Below are 13,342 nucleotides of genomic sequence, written 5' to 3' on the forward strand. Positions count from 1 at the left end.
GAGGGGAGGGGAGGGGAGGGGAGGGGAGGGGAGGAACATACAGCAGTGGAATCAGCATGTGCCAAGGATACAAATATAACCGGTATGGTTGGAAAATCACAGTGAGTTCATCATTGAAACCCAAGGAGGCTTACATGTAAATGCAAGGACAGCAGAAAAGGTGAGGCTGCAAGAGGCCAGGAGTCCCTTTATGACTCAGTGACTTCATGATTCTGAGTCCAAGTGACTCAAACTAAGGTCACTGGAGAGACGTCACTGTGAAGCAGGAAAGAGAATAGGAGAGGAATCAGCACAGGTTTGATGCAATTTTGGAACTAATGAGTTTATGGTTCCTATGAGCACCCTGGATCCCTCAAAGAACTTTTATGTAATCACCCAAATCTTTAGTCAAGCATATATACAATTAGGGTAAATTTTACATTATCAAAAACAAATATACGTGGCCCAGTGGTAATTCTCACTTCTCTTGAAGTTTCCACTGATTCCTTCAGACTGGAATTGTTCTATATTGATAAGAGCACTAAAGATTCAGCTTAATTCATCAAGCCAGTTAGGCTTAGTTTTTAGGCTGAATATAATTATACCATATTACTAGTATCAGGCAGCAGTTTATAAAATATTATCTCATTTTTTTTATTTTTTTTATTTTTATTTTTATTTTTTTATTTTTTTTTGAGACGGAGTCTTGCTCTGTCGCCCGGTCTGGAGTGCAGTGGCCGGATCTCAGCTCACTGCAAGCTCCGCCTCCCGGGTTTACGCCATTCTCCTGCCTCAGCCTCCGGAGTAGCTGGGACTACAGGCGCCCGCCACCTCGCCCGGCTAGTTTTTTTTTTTGCATTTAGTAGAGACGGGGTTTCACCGTGTTAGCCAGGATGGTCTCGATCTCCTGACCTCGTGATCCGCCCGTCTCGGCCTCCCAAAGTACTGGGATTACAGGCTTGAGCCACCGCGCCTGGCCTATCTCATTTTTATAGTTAGAAAAAAAATCGTCAAAGGAAGAAAAAAGTTGCATATATTGAAATGGGGGAATTATTACTACAATGGGCAATTACTACTACAAAGATTAGAAGAAATAATTAATAAAATTGAGAGAAATGGATATGTGACATTAAGCAGTAGAAGAATACAGGTTTGTGCTGTATTAACACCATGGTTAAAAGTAAAAATGACTTCTGCATATGAACAAGTATTATGAAGTCTGATTCTTGGAGGGGGAATAAATATTTCCCTTTCTTTTTGATATCTATTAATATTATTACTTATGTGAATTTAACAAAGACTAATACAGAAAAAAGCCTACAGGTCTTCCTCAAATATCTATAAAAATGCATTTAATCAGCAGCTATATATTGAGTGCCTCCTATGTTGCAGAAACTGTCTTAAGTACTGGTGATGCGTAAGTTAAAAAATAGAAAAATCTCTGCTCTTACACGGCTCCTATTCCAGTTAGGGAAAGACAGACAAAAATCTAAGTAAAGCATACACTTGCTAGAGGATGATAAATGAAATAAAGAAAAATAAGGCAGGGAAAGCGGATAGGAAATGTGGAGGTGGCATGAGCAAGGGATGGGCACCTCTACCCTGTGTGTTTACCCGCTTAGGGGGGCACAAGGAGAAGGGCAGAAAACTGAAAAGGTGGGGACTGAAAGGATAATCTATGCAGATGCTGAAATCATCCAGAATTCTGACAGGTCTAATGTTAGAGAATTATAGGCAGTCAGTAGCTAAACCATCAGGCACCAGGAGAGGTGGTATTTCAGATATGACTGCAACAAAGGCATGTGGTTAGCAGACAGTATGACAGCTGAGTGAGGGTCAGAACTGTTAGCGGGCAGAAGAGGAGGATCTGGAAATTGACGTGAGGAACATGGTAATCAACTGTTCCATCTACAGATTCTAGGGTACAAGGTGAATCCATCAATGACAGAAAGTTTCCAGACATTCCCTCTGGGAAAAAGTTCAGTCAACATAAAATTAGTCAGATATTTCTGTATTCTGACTAAAATCACGAATACATAAAGGAAGGTATGGCCCACTTAACCAAGAGTAGCAGCGGGCAAAACTTCCTAGGAAGCTGTGGAACAAGACACAGGTAATAACGAATTGAAAACCGTCACTGATGATCCCTCTTTCAGCTATGCTGACAAACACATGATTCCTGTTCCAGCTCAGAGGCAATCCTTTTGTCCTCAGTCATAGCCTCTGGTTACTCCAGCTGCACCCAGGCCCTGCGGGATCTGGCCCCACCTAGTCTCCAGCTTCATCTTGCTCCTGATGTCCTCCTCTGGCATGTTTCAGACACACCAAAGCTCCACTAACCACCAGCCCTTTGCAATGCCATTCCCTCTACCTGGATGCCCTTCCCATCCTTTGTCCCACACAAAGGTTCTTCCCCTCAAGTGGCTTACATTATAGTGAGGAGACAGAGTTAAACAAGAAAACAAACGATGTAAGTGCTGTGAAAGAAAGAAGTAATGTGATAAGAGTGTAACTGAGGTGGTAGCAGGGAGGAGATTTTCACAAAGGCCCAAATGCAACTCAATGGAGAAAGTAGAGTTTAAAACAAAACAAAACAAAACAAAACAACAACAAAAAAACAGTGCTGGAACAATTGGACGCCCATATGCTAAAATGAGCAAAAGAACCTCGATTCATTTCTGGTACCACATATAAAATTCATGCAAAATGGAGTGCTGACCTAAAAACTTCTAGAAGAAAAGGTATAAAATCTTTGTGACTTTGGGTTAAGTAAATACTTTTTAGCTACAACACCAGAAGCACAATCTATAAAAGAAAAAATGAACTGGACTTAAATAAAAAACTTCTGCTCTTCAAAAGATGTAGTTAAGAGAATGAGCTGGGCACGGTGGCTCACAACTGTAATCCCAGCACTTTGGGAGGCCCAAACAGGTGGACGGCTTGAGTTCAGGAGTTCAAGACCAGCTGGGCAACAAGGTGAAACCCCGTCTCTACAAAAAATTTAAAATATTAGCTAGGTGTGGTGACGCATACCTATAGTCCCAGCTATTCAAGAGACTGAGGCAAGGGGATCAGCCAAGCTGAGAAGGTCGAGGCTACAGTGAGCCATGATCATGCACCCTGCCCTCACTTCAGCCTGGGAGATAGAGGGAGACCCTGTCTCAAAAGAAAAAAGGGACTGAAAAGACAAGAAAGACAAGACACAGACTGAGATAAAACAGCTGTAAATCATCTGTCTCATAAAGGACTTATACAAGAAATACATATATGTATATATATTTTTAAACTTGTACAACTCAATATTTAGATACTAACCCAATTAAAAATTGGGAAAAGATGGAACACTTGACCAAGGATGTACAGATGGCCAATAAGCACATGACAGTCATTAGGGAAATGCAAACTAAAACCACAGTGAGATATCACTACATACCTATCAGAATGACTAACAAACAAACAAAAAACCCAAAAAACTGACAATATAAAGTACTGGCAAGGACGCAGAGCAACACACTCTCATTCATCACTAGTAGGAATACAAAATGGTACAACTAACTTGTAAAACAGTATGACAGTTTCTTATTAAGTTAAACCCACACTTAACTATACCACTCAGCAATCCTACTCCTAGACACTGACCAAAGTGAAATGAAAATTTACATTCAGCTGGGCGTGGTGGCTCACGCCTATAATCCCAGCACTTTGGGAGGCCGAGGCAGGTGCATCAACTGGAGGTCAGGAGTTCGAGACCAGCCTGGCCAACATGGTGAAACCCTGTCTCTACTAAAAACACATAAATCAGTCGGGCATGGTGGCCCGCACCTCTAATCCCAGCTACTCGGGAGGCTGAGGCAGGAGAATCACTTGAACCCAGGAGGCGGAAGTTGCAGTGAGCTGAAATCATGCCACCGCACTCCAGCCTAGGCAACAGAGTGAGACTCCATCTCAAAACAAAATCACATTCAAACAAAAACCTGTAAGTAAAGGTATACAGTATCCTCATTCATAACTGCCAAAAACTGGAAACAGCCCATATGCTCTTTAAATGGAGAAAGGATGAATAAACTAAATTGCGGTACATCAATATAATGGAATATGACTCAGTGATAAACATGGATGAATCTCAAAGGCATGGCATTGAGTGAAAGAAGCCAGTGCAAAGGCTATGAAAATTCCATACAACTGACACTGCGGAAGGCAAAACAATAGAGGCAGAAAACTGGTCAGTGGTTGTCAGAGGAGGGTGGGATAAGAGATTGACTACCAATAGCACAAGGACATTTTCGGGGGTTATGGAACTAGCTTAAATAGCTGGTGGTTACACAACTGTATGCCTTCACCAAAACTCAATGAACCTTATACTAAAAAGGGTAAATTTACTGCTTTTTAATTGTACTTGAGGCCGGGCGCAGTGGCTCATGCCTATAATCCCAGCACTTTGGGAGGCCAAGACGGGCAGATCACCTGAGGTCAGGAGTTTGAGACCAGCCTGCCCGTGCTACTAAAAACACAAAAATTAGCCAGCCGGGCATGGTGGCGGGTGCCTGTAATCCTAGCTATTCAGGAGGCTGAGGCAGGAGAATCGCTTGAACCTGGGAAACGGAGGTTGAAGTGAGCTGAGATCGCACCACTGCCCTCTAGTCTGAGCCACAAGAGTGAAACTCCATCTCAAAAAATAATAAATAAATAAATAAATTGTACTTGTATAACAAAGTTAATTCATAAAAGTATAACAATTTTCTGACTAAAAGGTAGGTAAATGGCAAAGTATAGCTTTAAAAAAACTAATCAGAATATCTGAGGATAAAACTAAATAATATCTGTATAATTTTTGTAATCAACAAAAAAGAAAATATATAGCAAAATATGCAAATATAAAGCAAAATTAAAATATTTTCTCCAACTGTTCAAATTATAATGCTGTCTTAGGTTCTTTGGTCCTCAGAGTTACACAGAAACTGTAAATTATAATTCTTTTCTATACAACAGAATTTCTGTTACTATATGACAAGCAGCCTATCTTCTACCAAAACAGAGAGCCCCTAGAAATTCTCTCAATGACCCATGTCACAAAGGAGAAGAGTTAACATGACATCAGTATAAATGTATGTTAAGAAGGCTGTTAGAATTAACTGTTTATAGTAGCAACAGATGCAAAATGCTGCATCATTAAGAACTGCCAAAGCCTGGAATGAGGTCTGGGGCAAGGAGGTACAAAGACAACATGGAGGAAACAAGAGACATTTTGTGCAAGGATGTGTGAAAGTTGCATCTCATCCAAAAAACTGGAGATAACAGTACTCAGCTCATGGGCTGGGAGAATAAAATGTGATAACACAGGACGGGCGCGCTGGCTCACGCCTGTAATCCCAGCACTTTGGGAGACCAAACAGGGTAGATTACAAAGTCAAGAGATTGAGACCATCCTGGCCAACATGGTGAAACCCCGTCTCCACTAAAACTACAAAAATTAGCTGGGTGCGGTGGCACATGCCTGTAATCCCAGCTACTCAGGAGGCTGAGGCAGGAGAGTTGTTTGAACCCAGCAGGCAGAGGTTGCAATAAGCCGACATTGCACCACCGCACTCCAGTCTGGCGACAAAGTAAGACTCTGTCTCAAAAACCAAAAAATAAAAAATAAAATGTGATAACACAAGGGAAGTACTTGCCATGGTGAATGCACTTCAGCATCTGGTAGCATTCAATTACCACAGTGGACATAGTTATAGCCACAAAGAACAAGTCCACAGAAAAATATATTTTAACTACTTTATTACCTGCAAAGATCTTCAGAGATTACTGGTCCACTAAAAGTTGAAAATAATAGCTAAAAAGTTCCCTTTTATTAAAAAAAAAAAAATTGCACTAAAAATTTTAAAGCTTTTTTTTTTTTTTTTTTTTAGATGGAGTCTCACTCTGTCACCCAAGCTGGAGTGCAGTGGCATGATGTCAGCTCACTGCAACCTCTGTCTCACAGGTTCAAGCAATTCTCCTGCCTCAGCCTCCCAAGTAGCTGGGACAACAGGCACGCACCACCACGACAGGCTAATTTTTGTATTTTTAGTAGAGACAAGGTTTCACCATGTTGGCCAGGCTGGTCTCGAACTCCTGACCTGAGGTGATCCACCCACCTCAGCCTCCCAAAGTGCTGGGATTACAGGCATGAGCCCCTGCGCCCAGCAAAGCTATTTCTTTCAGGAATAGTGAAGAATTGAAAGGCTTCTCATGTTATCTTAAGGCTGAGCATATAAACAGTGTCAGACAGTGAATATTCTTCCTGTCTAAAATGTCTAGCCTGATCTTCTCCGCTAATCCGTGCCCATCTCTTCCTTTACTATTTAGCTCAATATTGAGCTTTTGTAAAAATCATAATCACACAAATAATTTGTATTTTCCAAAAATTCATACTAGTAAGCTGCTTGCAGTAAGAATACAGTCTCCATAGAACAATATTACAAACAGCTAAGGTCCTGAGTAGGTTCTCGAATGCCTCATTTAACTTATAATGTACAGAGTATTTAGTCTTGGACTGTTTTCAAATCTAGTAGCAGACTAAGAAGAAAAAACATATGTTGCCCTATTGCTAGGATGGCTAACTATAGATCATGCATTCTCAATGGGGGCAGTACCTGTATTATCTCTCCCACTAAAGAGAGCAGAAATTGGTTCTTGGGAGGACAAAAATAAATAAATAAATAAATAAATAGTCTGTGGCCTTCACCAAAGCTCAACCTTATCTGAAAAATGTATATGCTTTAGTACTGGATTCCTCCCACTAGGGAGAACTTAATTACTTGGATTAATTTAATAAAAATCAAGTGTTATTAATTAATTACATTTTATTTAAACTTAATTTTTCTCCTGAGGGAACAATAATGAAAAAAATGTTGAGAAACACTGTTCTAGACAAACCTTGAAAAGGCAAAGTTTAGATTTAGTCTTTTCCCACCTCCCTTTTTGCAGCCCTCCCCTCCCCTGACTCCTCACCCAACTTGCCCTAAATCAAAACTACCTACCTGTGTTCACCCTTAGGGAAACTCTGACTTCCTTGATTCCCAGGATCTCCCTAGGCATTAGGAAAGTCACCCACTGACTAACCTTCCTGGAAGTATCTATACTTTTGTAAGACGACAAAAGGACTTTCTATACAGTAGATTTCATGCAGTGCAAACTGGAAAAAAAACTGAAGATTATGCTGGAGATGGAGAAAAGTTCAATGTCTGTTTCTGAAGCCGTGACTCATTCAGAGTGAGCAGAACTAGCTACTAATTTGTCAATGAGAACATTTCTCATCTATTCACATAGAATTACCTTAGTCAACTATTCCTCTTAAAGGTCCTTTATAACAAAAGCAGTTTTTTATTTTAATTTTCAAAAATCATTTGAGTTAATTCTGGCCTAACTTAAGAGCTCAAGGTAATGTTCCTGCCAAATAGTATATATGCAGCTAAGGGAAAATGTCATCATGCACAGCTTCTATTTGTCTATGAGAAAACTGGATAGTTTTCTCATGGACACTCACCAAACATTCAAGGTATCCATCAATATACTCCCTACCTAATACTTCACGATTTGTGAACTCTTTCTATGTAACAGACACTCTAAGACAATAGGACTTTCTTGCTATCCCCATAAATACAGACCACACAGAGGGCAGGATAAACTTGACCTGATTCTTAAGGGAGGAAGGTAAAGGAAATCAGAGAATAGCCACATTTCCACCTTATCTTTGATAAGCTCCTTGGTCATGTGAAGTTAGGCCGAAACTAGTGTGGAGGGGCTGGGGACCCCATCCTACTTGGCACAGACCGGGTAGCCTATTTACTAAAAATAATACCAACAAAGTATAAGTGCTATATCCCAAGCTATTAAATCGTATTTGCTTTAAGGTGTTTAACATTAGAATTTAAAATAGTTTACTTTTGTCATTATGACTATGAGATACGTGATTCCTTCTCCATAATCCTTAAATCAGTAGTAGATACAAAACCTAAAAAGTCTTAAATTTTCTAAATAAAGCATTATCTAAATCAACCTTCCAGATGTAATCAGAAGAAAGAGTAAGAATTTAAGTTCTCATTACAAAAGCTTTGCACATCAGGCATTTTATACTAGGAATGCCCAAAATCTAAAGCAGAGACAAATTACATTAATATGGTTGAAAACAAGGGTCCTGTACGTATTCTTGAAGAGAAGGAATCCATCCTGCAGTAGATTATAAAAATTTAAGAGCATCCTTCTCCTTCATTCCCACACATCAAAATATATCAATCAATCAATCAATTAATCCAAACAGAGTCTGGGACTATGTTATAAGGAAAATCAGTCTGGGAATATCTGAAAAGCATGAGACTATCAGTGTTACAGCCTAGGGAAGGTGGGGCTTCATTAGAACATACATGTAGATGAACAAACAGCTCCTGGTTGCCTGCAAGCATTTATAATTTATTTATTTAACATTCAGCAAGAATAAAATTGTCCAAGATAACATACTTTTCATATAAAAAAAAAAAAATCAACACCTGTCCTCAAAGATATATGAGTATGGCTATGGAGGATACAAAGAATAACACAGGTTGCTCTTCCTGAAGGCAGATAATCAAGGACGAAAAAATGCAGAACTTACTTGATGCAAAAGGTTAACAATACAAAAACATAAATTAGGAGGTACTGCAAGGTAGCATATGACCAAATGCCAAATGAGAAGTAGCCTGGCTGCCAGGGGCTGGAGTTCTCTGGGAAAGCTTCAGAGGAAGTAGCATGGGAACTGAGTCTTTCATTATACTACAATGATTATAGGATCTCCAGATGAAGAGATGGGAATATCCGAAGGCGCGGAGATGGTAATTAACAGGACATGAAAGAAAAGAATTAAGAATCACAACTTCAAGACAGAAAGTAAAACAAATGAGAGAAGCCTCTGAGATACAAAAATTATCCTCACTGAAGCCTCTTAGATACAAAAATTATCCTCACTGAAGAATAACTGAGAAGGAATGAGAAAAAAAGTTCAGAAGCATTGTAGCTAAAACAGAAAACGACAAATGTGGACAGGAATTGCAAAGATGTAGACACCACTTAAAAGGTAAGGATAACTGAAGAAGTGGAAAATTAGGGCTGTTTCTCCAGCGAGGAAAAGGCAGTCAGTGGACTGTACTCAACACTGTTTCAAGATCCACTATCTCAGTCAGCAATAACTAATTATACAGTCAGGATCTCCTGAATCATAAAATGATGCAATTCCCTAATAAGGGGCATGGTGGAGATAATGGCAGGAACAATATGACACAGAGTAATCTCATGATCACTAGCTGTGATTCCTTGAGCGAGACACTAAACTTACCTGAGGTGTTTTTTTTTTTTTTTTTTAAAGACAGAGTCTCGCTCTGTCACCAGACTGCAGTGCAGTAGTGCGATCTCAGCTTACCGCAACCTCCACCTCCCAGGTTCAAGCAATCCTCCTGTCTCAGCCTCCTGAGTAGCTGGGACTACAGGTGCACGCAACCACGCCCAGCTAATTGTTGTATTTTTAGTAGAGATGGGGTTTCACCATGTTGGCCAGGATGGTCTTGATCTCTTGACCTTGTGATCCGTCTGTCTGGGTCTTCCAAAGTGCTGGGATTACAGGTGTGAGCCACTGTGCCCAGCTACTTCCCTGAGTTGTAATATCCTCTTCTATTAATAAAAGGTCTGGGCTGGGCATGGTGGCTCATGCCTGTAATCCCAACACTTGGGGAGACTGAGACAGGTGGATCACCTGAGGTTGGGAGTTCAAGACCAGCTTGACCAACATGGAGAAACCCCGTGTCTACTAAAATTACAAAAAATTAGCCAGGCGTCGTGGCGCATGCCTGTAATCCCAGCTATTTGGGAGGCTGGGGTATGAGAATTGCTTGAACCAGGAGGTGGAGGTTGCAGTGAGCTGAGATCATGCTCTTGAACTCCAGCCTGGGTGACAGAGCAACACTCCGTCTCCAAAAAAACAAGAGAGAGAAATGAAGAGAAATACTATGTACATGAGTTAGAAGATTCAACATAATAAAGCTATCAATTCTCCCTAAATTGATATAAACATTTAATGTAATTCCTCTCAAAATTCCAGCAAAATTATTTGTAAATATAGGTAAGATGATTCTAAAACTTACACAAAAAGGAACAGAACTAGAGTAGCTAAAAATCTGGGGGAGAGGGGAATCAAGTGGGAGAAATCAGTCTACCTTATTTCAGACGTACAGGAATCAAGACCGTGTGCTAATGGAGAACCCAGAAACAGACTGAAATAGACCCACACAAATATGCTCAACTGACTTTTGACAAAAGTGCATCAACAATTCAATAATTGAAAGCGAGTCTAGTCAACAAACGGTGCTGGAGCAACTGGACATCCATAGGCCAAAAAATGGCCCTCAAATTAAGTCTGACACCTAACAGAAAAATTAGCTCAAAATGGGTCATAACATAAATATGAAATATAAACTATAAAACTTTTAGGAAAAAAAATAAGAGAAAATCTTTGGGATCTAAGGTTAGGCAAAGAGTTCTTAAACTTGACACTAAAAGCACAGTCCATAAAAGGAAAAAATGACAAATTTCAACAAAATTTAAAAATTTTGCTTTGCAAAAGACCCTATTAGAAGATGAAAAGATAAACTACAGACTGAGAGAAAACATTTGCAGATGACATATCTGAGAAAGGACTGGAATCTAGTACACCTGAAAAACTTTAAACCCAACAGAAAAAAAAAAAAAAATCTAACCAGAAAATAGGCAACATGTTGGGAGGCTGAGACTGGACGATCACTTGAGCCCAGGAGTTTGAGACCAGCCAGGGCAACATGGTCACACCCCTGCCTCTATAAAAAATACAAAAATTAGCCGGGTGTGGTGGTGCACACCTATAGTCCTAGCTACTTGGGGTGGCTGAGGCAAGAGGAGCGCTTGAGTTCAGGAGGTCGAGGCTGAGATTGAAGTGAGCCATTTTGGCACCACAGCACTCTAGCCTGGGTGACAATGTGAGAAATGCAAGTTAAAATCACCATGAGGTGTCACTATACACCTATAAGAATGGCTAAATTAAAAATAGGGACAACACCAAATGCTGGTGAGGATGTGCAGAAACTGGACCTCTCATACTCTTCTGGTGGGGATGGAAAATAATATAGCCATTCTGAGAGAGTTTGGCAGTTTCTTATAAAACTAAGCATGCAATTACCATATGACCCAACAACTGTATTCCTGGGCATCTATCCCAGAGAACTGAAGACTTATGCTTACATTATGAGTTACTGGACATGAATGTTTATAGCAGCTTTATTCCCAATAGCCAAAAACTGAAAACAACCTAGATGTCCTTCAAACTGTGGCACAATCATACCATGGAATACTACGTCAGCAAACTACAGATACATGCAACAACCTGGATGAATCTCCAGAACTTTGCTGAGTAAAAAAAATCCAATCTCAAAAGGTTACTAACTGGGTAATTCCATTATGTAAGTCTTGGAATGACAAAATTACAGGAATAAAAACGAATCACTGATTGTCTGGGGTTAAGGAGGAGGCAGGGCAGGAAAGAAGTGAGTGTGGTTATAAAAAGGCATTATGGGATCCTCCTGGTCCTGGGAACATCGTCTATCTTCACTGTATCAATTAATGACAGTATCTTGGTTGTGATATCATACTATGGGTTTGCCAGATATTACTGTGGAAAGCTGGGTAAGGGGTTCTCTCAATATTGCATTATTTCTTACAACTGCATACGAATCTACAATTAATGCAAAATAAAGTTTAATTCGAAAATAAGTTAGTCTCAAAGCAAATTAAGTACAATTAAAAACAAATCTAACATCAGCTAAATGAAGTGCTGTCTTCTGCTCAAGCTTGTCTGGATACGTACTCTACGAATCAAAAAGTTTATAAAACACATTTTCCTCGCCAGGACCCCTCAGTTTTCCCTCACTCACACATGCACACAAACACAGCAACTGAGACAAGGGGGTCCAAACAGAAAATTTGAGATTTTTAAAAAATACGTGATAGAATGAAAAGAGACCTGGGCTGAATCGGGGAAAAAATCTTTGTCCACGTTCTATAAAACAAACCAAAGGTGTCACTTTGGACGGATCCTCTAATCTCTCAGCGTACAATCTGAACTCTTTCTACAATTTAAACTTCTCATGTAGGAGGCTGCTTAGGAGAGTAGTTCTCAAACTTTTTGGTCTCCATCCTCCAAAGGGCTTTTGTTTACATAGATTAAAACCACTAATGTTTACTATCAGACATTAAAAGGGAGAATTTGTTAAGAATACACAGACCGGGCCGGGCGCGGTGGCTCAAGCCTGTAATCCCAGCACTTTGGGAGGCCGAGACGGGCGGATCGGGAGGTCAGGAGATCGCGACCATCCTGGCTAACACAGTGAAACCCCGTCTCTACTAAAAATACAAAAAATTAGCCGGGCGAGGTGGCGGGCGCCTGTGGTCCCAGCTACTCGGGAGGCTGAGGCAGGAGAATGGCGTGAACCCGGGAGGCGGAGGTTGCAGTGAGCTGAGATCCGGCCACTGCACTCCAGCCTGGGCGACAGAGCGAGACTCCGTCTCAAAAAAAAAAAAAAGAAAAAAAAGAATACACAGACATCGGCCCTCCAAACGGTGGTATCATTCCGTATCATGTAGCCTTTGGAAAACCCGATGTACAGGTCCTTGGTACTATTACGAAAATAGTTGTAACCACACTTTGAAAACCGCTGGCTTACTAATAAGCGAAATAAATATACAAAAGTAACTGGAAAGGTTCAAAACAATGAACAAACACGTTCTTTTAGAGTACAAAAGAGTCAAGGCGGGAAAAAAAAACGGTTCAAAATCCTAATGGAGGAAAACTTGGACGACCACACCATTGGGTAAAACGGGAAAGCTTTTGAAAAGCCAGGGAAGCCGGGCTTTCTCCCGGGGGCAGGGAGGCTGGGAAGTGCTCACGGCTGTAAAAGATCACCGCTATTCAATCAGTCCGTACTGCGCCCTCAACACCGTTACAGCCATGAGAGACCCACAATCACCGCTGCGGATTTAACTTTTGGCAAAGACCGGGAAGTCGTTCAAGAAGAACTCTCCCACCGTCCCGACGCTGGCACCGCGCCCCGTGCCCCGCGAGCCGGGGTCCGGCCGCGCCCAGGTTCCGCAGAGGCTCCTCTCCCGCCCGAGGCGCCCGGCCGCCGCGGAAGCCGGGAAGAACTGGGCGGGCGGTGCCCGAGGGGGCGCGGGTCACAATCCCGGGCCGGGCCAGGGGGCCGGCGGGCCGGGGTCGCGGTCCGGGAAGTCCCGCGGGGGCCGAGGAGCTCGGGGCTGGGGCCCCGGCGTCGGCGGG

At 41.4% G+C, this 13,342-nt stretch overlaps 1 protein-coding gene across 15 annotated transcripts in view; it reads right to left on the minus strand.

The window, feature by feature from the left end:
* SEPTIN10 (septin 10) overlaps positions 1-13,342 on the minus strand; it is a 75,937-nt gene that overhangs the window by 61,651 nt on the left and 944 nt on the right. For 2 of the 15 annotated variants that reach the window (XM_017887268.1, XM_017887264.1), the window contains exon 1: positions 12,955-13,211. The exons of 9 other annotated variants lie outside the window; for them this stretch is intronic. The gene's annotated coding sequence lies outside the window, so the exon portion shown is untranslated. Of the gene's footprint in view, positions 1-134; positions 256-12,954; positions 13,212-13,342 lie in introns of those variants that run through there. 4 more of the 15 variants (XM_017887263.1, XM_017887261.1, XM_017887262.1 and 1 more) reach the window with 4 other exon arrangements.

Source organism: Rhinopithecus bieti, unplaced genomic scaffold (assembly GCF_001698545.2).
Source record: "Rhinopithecus bieti isolate Rb0 unplaced genomic scaffold, ASM169854v2 scaffold_15133, whole genome shotgun sequence".
Taxonomy (NCBI): domain Eukaryota; kingdom Metazoa; phylum Chordata; class Mammalia; order Primates; family Cercopithecidae; genus Rhinopithecus; species Rhinopithecus bieti.